The 12,042-nt window shown below is 42.5% G+C and overlaps 1 pseudogene; it reads right to left on the bottom strand.

Moving 5' to 3' along the window:
* Nucleotides 1-272: 272 nt before the first annotated feature.
* Nucleotides 273-6,264, bottom strand: LOC132649877 (X-linked lymphocyte-regulated protein 3A-like; annotated as a pseudogene).
* Nucleotides 6,265-12,042: the final 5,778 nt, after the last annotated feature.

Consider the following 12,042-nt stretch of genomic DNA (forward strand, 5'->3'; position numbering starts at 1 on the left):
AAACCATGGCTATTGAAGCTGTGTTCAGGCTAAGGGTCAAGTCTGAAGATGAAGACACATGACATTAAGTAATGGACCAAATTTAATTGACAGACCTTGTAAATTTTGTCTGAAAATTACATTTTCACAAACTCACATCACATTACTCAAATCTTTCTTACTTGGGAGGATTAATGAATTCTACTGGTTTGCAAATTCTACTAGCTGCAAATGTCACCTCAAGTAGCTTCACCCAGCTGATCTCCTCTCCCCTTGCTTTGTTCTTCAAAGTATTATGAGAGTAACATATCCAGGAGAGACAGTCGAGCAGCAATACTGTCTTGCTGGCGCTGTCAAGGGCAAGGACACATTAAATGGGTATAAAACAAACAGTGCTCAGCCATCCTCATTTTCCCTGCGAAAGACTGGGTACTTACATTCACGATCAGAATTTTCATCTCCAAGGTGTCTATGAGAAGCCTCAGCTCTTCAGCCACGGAATTCCCCCAGAGTACTTCAGCACCTCAAGTTTCTAAAGTGAAAAGACAAGTACAGAAATCAGCCCTGCTCACCTTGGCTTACAAATGCCATCCGCAACATTTAAAAGGGAGGAAATGCAGTAAAAAGAATGGTTTTAATGACTCCAAAACAAGCATACACCCTGTAAAACATGAAAATCAAAAGACCAACCAAAGTGACAGGGACAATGCCACTCCTCAACCCGCAGCTTAATTTTCAGAACAGGAAGTATTATCTGTGGGTGTGGCTCAGGGGAAGGATGGTTGCCCAGCAGGTATAAGACTCTTGAACCCCTCGCCCCACACAGTAAAAAGAAAAGCAAAGGAAACCAAATGGCAAGAGCAAGCACGAGGCATGAGCCCATTTATTGCCACTCACCCACTTATTTGCAAGATGGAAGAGCTTGTCCTGTACTATGACCACAGTACACCATGAAATTAAAGTTCAACATTTCTTCAACTCCCTGAAAACCAGCATACTTTTTCTTTTGTAGAAAGAGCATATATTACATATAAGCATTTTTTTTTATTTGAACACTGTTTTAAAATGTTACTTTTATTTTATGTGCACGAATGTTTAGTCTCCCTGTAAGTTTGTGTGGAATGTCAGCACTGGGAGTTACAGACAATTGTGAGCTGCCATGTGGTTGCTGGGAATTGAACCTGGGTCCTCTGGATGAGCAGACAGTACTCTGAGCCATCTTTCCAGTCCCTTAAATGGTTTCATTAAACACAGTAGAGAGATTATAAAACTTTGCAGGTCCTCTTCCACAGTCTGGTGATGCAGTGACCATAGAAACAGGAACAACACAGAGATTTTAACATTGGTAGGGGCAAGCAAGTTTCTGGAACAGTAAGTTGTCAAAAGAATGTTATTTCAGAAGGAACAATCAATGGAAGTGGGTATGTGTATGTCTGTGTGTGTAAGAGAGAGAGAGTGAGTGATAGGGGTCAGTGTTGAAGGTGACAATCATAAGAAAGCAAGGGATGAGTTCTTTCAACTCAGTTGTTTTGGTCACATTAATTACTCTGGATGAACAAAATTATAACAGTAATTTGAATAAGCCTACTCACATCAAGCCTGAACAAAACAAGAGAACACCGTATTTAATTCTTTGGTAAATAGCTATGTACCAGCAGATAGTATAGGTCAGCATGCCTAGGAAGAATTAACAAAGACAGTCCTATTACAGAGGGTAATTCTCAATTCACAATTTCATAATCAGCCTTCTGTTTACCTTTTCACTGTATGCTACATCTGGGAGCTGTCTCACTATTGTAATTGGCCATATGAAGCCATGTTTCAGCCATGCAATGATGCAAACTGAAAATGGACCGAGCAAGTAAAGAAAGTGCAGGTGCTATATATTTTTGTCACTACTCTGCTTAGGAATGGATTGCAGGGTATGGGAAGACAGCTTCAATGGACAAGGAGCTTGCTCCACAAGCATAAAAAGCCAACTTCAGCTCTCCAGCACACATGTTAAAATCCACGCATGGTGACACATCAACCTGGGGCAGGACAGGCAGAGCCTTAGGATCTGGAGAACAGCCAACCTAGCCATAGTGGCAAGTTCCAGGTCCACTAGCCATCTTGTTCCAAAAAGGTAGGATGGAGCCAGGCATGACTTTCAATCTCAGCACTTGGGAGGTGGAGGCAGGCAGGTGATCCCTGTGAGGGTGAGTCCAGCCTGGTCGACATAGTGAGCTCCAGGACAGCCAGGGCTACATAGTGAGAAAAAGGCAAGAAAGACAAAGGGAAAAAAAGAGATATGGTAAACAGTGACTGAAGGTACCCACAGTTGACTTCTGGCCTCCACACATACATGCACAGACAGGTACACATATGTATGCATGTGTGCAGATACTTACCCAAAGGAAAATGCATTGTGAGACAAGATGGGACTCTCTGAAAAGCATTAATGCCCTGTACAACATGAACAACTCTGGATGAAATTACCAAGGCACCAATCCCTGCTTTGAGTGAGTCTCCCAACCATGAGTGAATCCTAAAATTAAACACTCATTTTCTACTTAGGTTTACATGGAACATGGAGCATGGGGATAATGCTGGAAGGTGTTTCCAGGTAACTTTCCAAAGGTGTTAACCAAACCACAGAAAGAATGCCAGAATATCAGTGTTCCCCAGTACAGGTTGCTTGGTCAGGACGTACAACACACCTCCAAGTACTTTTCACACAGTGATTTAAATTCTTCCATTCTCTCCTTCTGAAGAACCAGAGACTGAAGAACAAACGTCCGTTGCTCCATAAATATACTCTACAGACAAAGACAGTAAAAGACATAAGAACAATTCAGGGGAAACCACAGAGCTTACAGAAACACAATTCTGTATTATATTTGTGCAAAACCGATGGGATGAAATAACTGTAATATTTTTTCCAATTAACACAGTGACCGCATTCATATGAGTTACCTGATGATACAAAATAACAAAACCTATTTAACAGTGTTCCCACTTAACAGTATTCAAAACATTCCTGTTCCTGAACACTTGAAAACCTTCCCAGTAGAAGCCTCCAACTCTGGTGAACTCTCTGCATTCAAAGAAGTTGCCTTGAGTTGTCCCCATGATTTGTCATTGCCCCACAGAGGAGCCCACTCCATTTTCTCCTTTCCATTAAGACTGGAGCCAACAACAGTTCCATGCTTAACAGGGATGGATTCTATAAGACCTACTTCAGATGCTCTCCTGGACCAATATCAGAATACACATCTAAAAGAAACTTTTGAAACAGTTCGGTGAGATGAGGCCTTTAGTTGTCTCTCCTGCCTCTACCATTAAACCGAGGCACAGAGGTCAACTGCTTTCCTGAGTTAGCATACCTGGCAAGTAACTGGATCATGACTGCCTTCCAATTGATGGCATGCCAGAGGCCATGCTTTGAATCACTGGACTGGACAGGGCCTCCATGTTCTACAGTACTCCAGCCTCTGCTTCCCCACCTTTGGAAGTCAGAATCTTCAGTAAGGCGGCTCCATCCTCTAGCAGGAAGAGCAAGGCCTCAAAGACCGTACTGTTGAGAGTCCAGTACCTATCCCGCAAATCTCCTTTCAGGTTAAAAGCCCGTCAGTCATCATCACATGTCCATCGTGTGGTGAGGCCTTTCCCTCTACTCCATTGGCACTGGGCTGGTCTGAACTCCAACCACTGAAAGCTAAGTCTCCACCTGCTCTGCCACAGCCACACTGACTGCTCCCATGCTGCATCCCTGATCACTGTGTCAGAAGGCTAGGCTCCTGCTCCTTAGTGTCCTCACATCATGGATAATGAAAGACTTTCTCTCAGGATACAATCCCATACCTTCTCCTGTACTTTTCAGGCAGTGCCTGCTCAGCCCCTAACTCCACCTCCAGGCTGACTGCTAGCCCATCTCTGATCATGTAATCTCTCTGCTGTGGACATTTTTGTTTATGACATGTAAATATGTTTTTCTTATAATAACAAGGAGGGGCTTTGGTTTGTTCATACATGTTAATTGTCTTGTGCACAGCTTGCTCTTTGCCAACAGGAATTAGTTGAATTCTGAGGACTTTAAGGGTAATACATATAATAGCACAGAGAAAGAAGGCATGATGGCTTGGAGGAGATGGGGGACTGCTTGCTGTTCTTCCTGGACATCTGGATTTCCTGACTACTGATATTGGTATTGCCCCCCCCAAAGAATCCTATGACCCTACCCAGCAGGAAGAAGTAAAGAGGACCATGTCCCCTTTGCCTTACAACTTTCTTTATCTCCTACATGGGAATGGGGTTTGGAAAGAAAGTATAAGCTTTAAGGTACCCCCGAATAAAATAACATTTGAAAGACCAGCACCTACATCTGTCCACAGAAAAGGAAGCAAGCCATGGAGAGAGACAGTATGGCGAGTCTCTCCTCACCACATCCACCACCCTCCCTAAGCTCGTGTCCTGTCTCTCTACCTCCTGACTTGCTGATGCTGACACAATGGACTCCTTCAAAGCTACGCCTGATACTCACAGAGAGCTTTTCCGCCTGTTTCTTGACTTGATCTGCATCCATGTTTAACTTGCTATTCAAATTCATAATCTGAAGAGAATATTGTTCATAAAGTGTCTGCCTGTAAAAGATAACAGTGTATACTGTGTGTGAGATTCCTTCACAACATGAAGAGAGTGCATTCAAAGCATGACTGACTTGCCCTCAGTAACTCTTTCGATGGAGGAATGGGGAAAGGGCATCTAAAACATCCTGACAGGGAAAAGGAACGTGATGTGCATTATGTGGTCTTACACTAACAGTATCTCTTCCTCCTTGGCTGAGAGAGAAGTCACTTCATAGCTCTTAGAGCTAGAAAACTCAGGAAGAAGAACTATTGTTTTACTAACATTCCATGCAGTGCTTCTATCCAGTGGGGGTCATGGCTATTCCTCACCTTCTTGCCATTCTTACTTACTAATCAACTATCATCGGGTCTGGGATCAAAGCCCCAAGAAGCAACCTTACCTTTGTTCATACTGGAGTCTTAGAATATCCTCAACTTTCTGCTGCATGGTTTGGAAAGACTTGGTGATGACTGTTCTGAATCTATCTCTGTTTTCCTTGAGAATGTTCTTAATGGGTCCTGTATTGAAAAACAATCTGGTAAGCATGACCATAAAGTTCCCTGAATGCTGCTGGGAAGGCACTTGTTATCAGTAGATGGAAATAATCTGCCAACGGAAAGATTACCTGCCCCTGTCTTTCAATCAAGAATTTCAGTGGTTATGACCTTAATGTGAAATTGGATAGCTGGACTTTAGTGTCTATGTATTATATAGCAAACACTGTGGAGGCGACTTAACAAAAATGGTGTCAAGTCCCTGTGTAACTTCTTTGTGAGATGTCACTTATAAAGTATAAATTTAATCAATGCACCAGGTAGGCTTCAGTTCAAGGACATGTTCAGAGGGACTGCTTGGCTGCTTTATGCAAAACACAAAAGTAGTCCATTTACAAAATCTCCATTCACAAAGGGACAGAGGTTACTGCACAGTAAGATGAAAATATTGGAATTATTGTAGCCATTAGGCTTTTAGACAAATTTGATAAGGTAGAGATCCTGAATAATTTAAGGAAAAAAAAACATTGATTCATGTGAAAGTCTGTTGTATTGGGGACAGAACCTTAGAGCCCTGAGGATACTAGGCAAGTGCTCTCTCAACTGGGTACATCCCTATCCTGAGTCCAGATTAGTTTCTAGATGTGACTCACCATGAGAAAATTCTACAGAACTCTCATCCCGTTCTTAGTTTGTAATGTTTTCAAACAGTTCATTTGTCTGAACGTTTTCAAACAGTTCATCTGACAGCAACTTAAAGCAGGACTTGGTCTTATCATACAATGGTTACAGGCTATAACTGTGCTGACTTCAGCTTTCCACTTTGCGTGCTACTTTCTCTCTCTCTCTCTCTCTCTCTCTCTCTCTCTCTCTCTCTCTCTCTTTTGCACGTTAAACAGTGGGCAGCAATTAAGAAGAGATTTGAAGATTCATCTCTGAATACTGTTGGAACTTGAGGTAATGGCTTTGTTTAATTATTTTAGGAAGTACAAAAGCATGTTTATTGACAAATTGAAGTAATTTATCTTTTGGATAATGATTGTCAGTACATCCTAAATAATGAGCAAAAGGTATGGCCCAACAATTTCCATTTTGAAATTACCAGTCTACTTGGTTTTGGTAAAAGAACTCCAGTTAAGAAGGGCTCTCTACCAAAATACTTGCGAGATTTTGAGCGAGCCATTTGAACTATACTAGCCACTGCTTCATAATATGGTGTCAGAACTCCACAGGACAGGCAAGTGCAACCATAATAATGGTCCTTCTTGCCACAATACAGCAGTTGGAGTATGAACAGTAGCCAAAATATATGCACCCCATTATTTTGAATAATCAATATATTGAACATGCTGCTTTTCAACAGCTAATTCTATCTTTTGCAGAGCATCACAAGCTTCTTTGGTAAGTTCCCTTTTTGACAATGGAGCAGCCTCTCCTTTTAAAATGTCAAAAAGTGGTTTTAGCTCTCCTGTAGTTAATTTCAAATGGGGTCTAAGCCAACTAATATCACCTAACAACTTCTGAAAATCATTTAGTTTTTAGGTTGCTTTCCTTAATTGAATTTTTTGAGGCATAATAGTCTGAGGATAAAATTTATGTCCCAAATACAAATAAGGTGGTTCTGTCGGCGCCTTTTCTGGTGCAACTACTAAAACTTGATCCTTCAAAGCTTATTGTAAGTATGCAAAGGCACTTAATAAAATCCCTTCATTCTTATGATCCAGTAGAATGTCATCCGTATAATGAATAATAGACGCAGTAGCATATGCTTCTCTAGTTTTAAAAACAGCTTGAACCACAAATTTTTGACATAAGGTTGGACTGTTTGCCATACCTTGAGGTAATACAAGCCAATGATACTTCTTCATAGGTTCTTTAAATTTTACTGATAACACATTAAAAGCAAATCTTTTACAGTCTTGAGGAGCAAGAGGAATACTATAAAAATAATCTTTCAAATGTAGTATAAACTTAAAAGTATCTCTAGGTATAACAGAGGGGGTAGATAATCCAGGTTGCAAGGTTCCCTGTGGAGGGCCTTCTGGCACCTTGTTGCCCCAGGAACTCTTGGCATTTGGCTTGACCTGGTTTAATGGCCTATTGCTTGGATAAGATAGTGCATTCCTGGCTGACCTAAGGCTTGCAATAAGGCTATCTTCCTGAAACACATTAACCCTCCTCTCACCTCAGGACTTCCCAAGGAACACTTCTGAGGAACTTTCCAAACAACTGTTATTGACAAATCTTGACTCCTTTGTTGGGTTGTTCTATGGTTCCTAGTTACTTAGTAACCCTGCTAAGGCAATTACATTCCTTTTGCCCTGCCTATATAAAGGATGTACTAAAAATAATAAATGGAGACTTGATCAGGAAATTGTCTTGTCTCCATTCTTCAGGTTTCTTGTTCTATTCCATTCCCACTTCCCCTTCCAGGGTCTTCATTGATTGAACTGCAGGTCGAGTCAAGTGGCACCCAATGTGAGGGACTGGACACAGGGGAATCCGTGAGGAACACTGGCAGACAGATAGGCTGGCTTCAAGCCTGGGGCACCTGCTGCTGTGAAATTGCTCAATTGGTAGTGTCGGTGGTTATGGGACAAGATATCAGTAGCCACGAGTTATGTGTTAAACAGTTGAATGAGGCACTCAAGGCGCAGGGAGTAAAGGTAAAGGTAAAATATTTATTGCAATTTTTTTTTTTTTCTTAAAAACAGTTTGTCTTGTTCTGCCCAGTTCATGAACCCCAAAAGACCAGGAATAAATAGACTCCACTGTAAATACATGAGGTTCTTTTTATTATAAATTACAAGCTGCAGCTTGGGCCCACACCCCCCACTGCCGAAGTGGTGAGAGCCGAGCACACTGTGCTCAGGTTAGTTGGGTCATTTAAAGATTCTGTTCCCTCCCAGCATGCCCAAGGCAGGGGCCATTCCTGCCTGGCAAGCATCTATTGGTCAAAATGCTACATTTTTAATTGATTGGCTATAGGAAGGTCCCCAGACCATTAATGATCTGGTGTCCCTCCCTAGAGAGATGGGCCAGTTTCCCAGCAAATGTATCTCTAGTGGGTGGGGAAAGAATACAATAAGGCGGGTTCTTCTCCTCAGGGCATTGCTGGACTTCTCCACCCACCTAATTCAGGCCTTAAATATTAACAATAACTGCTGATTTTTAATCTTTTGGTCTCTCAGTCCCTGGTTTCCCCAAGAAGGAACTATTTTTTTTTTTTTATTTTGGGACTTTCTTATTTAACACAGAAGCAAAGGGAGAAATACTAAAGACAAAAAATATGAACACATGCACATTTTTTTTAAAGATTTATTTTACATATATAAGTGCTCTATCTGCAGGTCACCATAACAGGATATCAGGTCCCAGTATAGATGGTTGTGAGCCACCATGTGGTTGCTGGGACTTGAACTCAGGACCTCCGGAAGAACAGACAGTGCTCTTAACCAGTGAGCCATCTCTCCAGTCCCAAGAAGGAACTATTGATGAGAAAAGATGGGACCTCGTGGGAGATGCAATGCGGGATTAGTAAAGGACTCTTGGGCCTGAAAAGGTTCCGATTATGGCTTTCTCCTTCTGGAATCTTATTCGGGACATTATTAAAGTAAAGAAGGAGTATCCCCTGGTTGCAGCAACTATCAATAAAGGGGAAGAAATTTTATAAGAGAAAAAACAGGAGACCAGTATTAGAAAATCTTCCAAGAATGATGACTTAATTTCTCTAGATAGTGAGGATGAGATTCTAAAAAAGGATGATTTAAATTCTCTAGATAGTGAAGATGAAACACCAGAAAATAAAAAGGTGTCTTCCCCCCGTTCTTAAAAAGGGCTCAAAACCCACCAATAAAAAGGGCAGAACTTCAGACCCACGCCAAGACCAAAAATAAAAAAATAAAACTCTAAGTATCCCTCTTTAAAGACTTTCAGGCTTACAAAATTAGACCATTCGGAGGATGATTTTGATTCGGACCCATGAAAGTTAAATTGGGGAGACTTAGAGGAGGAGGTTTCTAAATACCATTGCTGCCCGCTGAGTTGTCCTTCTCCTTATGCTCCCCCTCCTTTTGACCCTGCCCCACCAGCCAAGGCTGCTGACACAAAAAAATATAAGGATCTCCACAAAGAAATAATTAGTCTTAATACTCAAATTCAGCTTGAAGATGAGTATCAAAAACTCATCAAGTGGCTGCAGGCTTTAAGGGCAAAAAGGAGTGACCTGCCCTCGGGCCATCTGGGTCCCTCATTACAACCTGATCTTTTCCCGGTGGTAGAAGTCACTAAAAAAGACATCTTACGGGACGATGATGGTACAGAGAGACAATATAGATGCTTGGGCTTCAAAATCTTAAAGGAATTAAAGGGCGCTGTAATTCAGTATGAACCTGTGGCTCCTTTTACTTTCTCTATTTTAGAGACCCTTAGGGATCTTTGGCTCACTCCAAATGACTGGTATCACATAGCTCAAGCCACTCTTTCAGGAGGAGATTTTTGTTTTATGGAAATCTGAGTTTACAGAAAACTGCAAAGAGACAGTCCACCGCAATATAGAGGCCGGCGGAGAAAGTGCCAATTGGACTTTTGCGATGCTCTTGGGGAGCAAATCTTACAATAACAACGACGACCAGAGGGAGCTCCCAGCCAGCATCTTCGCTCAAATCCAAATCGGGGCCATGAAGACATGGCTAAAACTCCCTCAAAAGGGGGCCCTCACCACCTCTTTAGCCAATATCTGACAGGGACCCGATGAGCCTTATAGTGACTTCATTAGTCGCCTAACTACCTCAGCTGAGAGGCTTTTTGGCACCTCCGAAACCGAGGCTGATTTTGTTATTCATTTGGCTTTTGAAAATGCTAACCCTGCCATTTGCCCCCATAGACACAGCAAAGGACTGGCTGATTATATACGTTATTGCTCAGGCATTGGTACTCCCATGCCATGGGACTGGCTATTGGAGCAGCCTTAAAGGTTATACTTCAGGCCAAATTCCCAAGGTAAGCCTAAACAGTGTTTTAACTGTGGGCAAACTGGTCATTTTGCAAAATCTGTCCAAACCCCAAACAAGACCGTCCTAAGACTAGTCAGGCGGCTCCGCCCGGTGTAAGAGAGGAAGAGACTGGGCAAATGAATGCGCATCTAAAACTGATGCCCAGGCTAACACCTTCCCTCCGCGGCAGGGAAACGGGATTCAGGGCCAGCCCCAGGCCCATCCCCAGGACAGTCTTATGGGGCAGTCAGCTTTGTTTCAGCCCTCAGAAACAGTCCATCTCAGGGCTCTACCGAGCCACTACAAGGAGTGCTGGACTGGACCTCAGTCCCTCCACCCACATAATATTGATACCTGTGATGGGATCCCAGGCCATACCTAAGGGCGTTTTTGAGCCACTTCAAAAAGATTGTTTTGTACTCCTTCTGGGCTGTGCTAGTTCAGCCCTTCAGGGCCTCCAAATTTTCCCGGGGTTAATTGATAATGATTATATGGGCGAAATTAAAATCATCACCCAGGCTTTCGATAATGTTGTCTCCATCCTCGTGGAACATTGTATTGCTCAGCTAATTTTGATCCCTCTAGAAGCTTCTATCCATAAATCCCTCTCAGGACCCTGAGGAGACCAAGGCCTTGGTTCTTCTGATGCTTACTGGGTACAGCCCATTATGAAGAATAAGCATTTGTTAAATTTATGGTTAGATAGCAAACAGTTCTCAGGCTTGGTAGACACGGGTGCGGATGTCACCATTATTAAAAAAGAAGAGTGGCCATCAGCTTGGCCTCTTTCACTCACACTTACCCATCTGAGGGGAATTGGCCAGAAACATGATCCCGAACAAAGCTCTAAGATGTCAACTTGCAAAGATAAAGAAAGATCAAGGAAATTTACAGCCTTTTGTGATTCTAGGTCTGCCAGTAAATGTATGGAGAAGAGATGTACTCTCTCAAATGGGAATCTGGATGTGTAGTCCTAAAGACCTTGTCACCGCCCAAATGCTTGCTCAGGGTTATATGCCAGGAAAAGGGCTAGGAAAACTTGAAAATGGCATATCTTTGCCCCTTCAGACAACACCCAAAATAGATCGACAAGGTTTGGGAAATTTATAATTGGGGCCACTAAGATTCCTGTACTTGCTCACAGACACGCAGACCCTATTACTTGGAAAAACGATACTCTAGTCTGGGTGGATCAGTGCCCTCTCACTCAAGAAAAACTTCTTGCTGCCAGGCTGCTGGTGCAGGAGCAGTTGGCCGCTGGACATGTCATAGAAAGCTCCTCTCCTTGGAATACTCCTATTTTTGTCATCAAAAAAACGCTCAGGAAATTGGCGCCTCTTACAGGACCTTAGGGCTGATAATGCCACCATGGTGGTTATGGGGGCTCTACAGCCTGGCTTACCTAGTCCTGTTGCCATTCCTCTTCGTTTGTTTTCGTATCATCATTGATCTAAAAGATTGCTTTTTCACCATCCCCCTTCACCCCAATGATCAACAGTGCTTTGCTTTCAGCCTCCCCTCAGTTTACTTCAAAGAGCCAATGCAAAGGTTTCAGTGGACTGTCCTGTCTCAGGGCATGGCGAACAGCGTTACCTTGTGCCAAAAGTTTGTCTCTTCAACCTTAAAAGGAGTCAGGGCCAGTTGGCCACAAATTATTATCCACTATACAGATGATATTCTGCTTGCTGGAGCCCACAAGGCCGAGGTTCTCCTTTGTTATGCTGATTTACAAAAATCATTAAAGAATCACAGCTTAATTATTGCCCCTAATAAAATTCAGCTACATGATCCATATACCTATCTCGGGTTTCAATTGTCAGGAGGTAAAATAACTACTCCCAGGGCAGCACTGTGCCTCAACCGCCTTTCCACTCTTAATGATTTTCAAAAACTTTTAGGAGACATTAATTGGCTGTGCCCCTATTTAAAAATTACCACTGGAGACTTAAAACCCCTCTTTGAGATAT

Source organism: Meriones unguiculatus, chromosome X, assembly GCF_030254825.1.
Source record: "Meriones unguiculatus strain TT.TT164.6M chromosome X, Bangor_MerUng_6.1, whole genome shotgun sequence".
Classification (NCBI taxonomy): Eukaryota; Metazoa; Chordata; class Mammalia; order Rodentia; family Muridae; genus Meriones; species Meriones unguiculatus.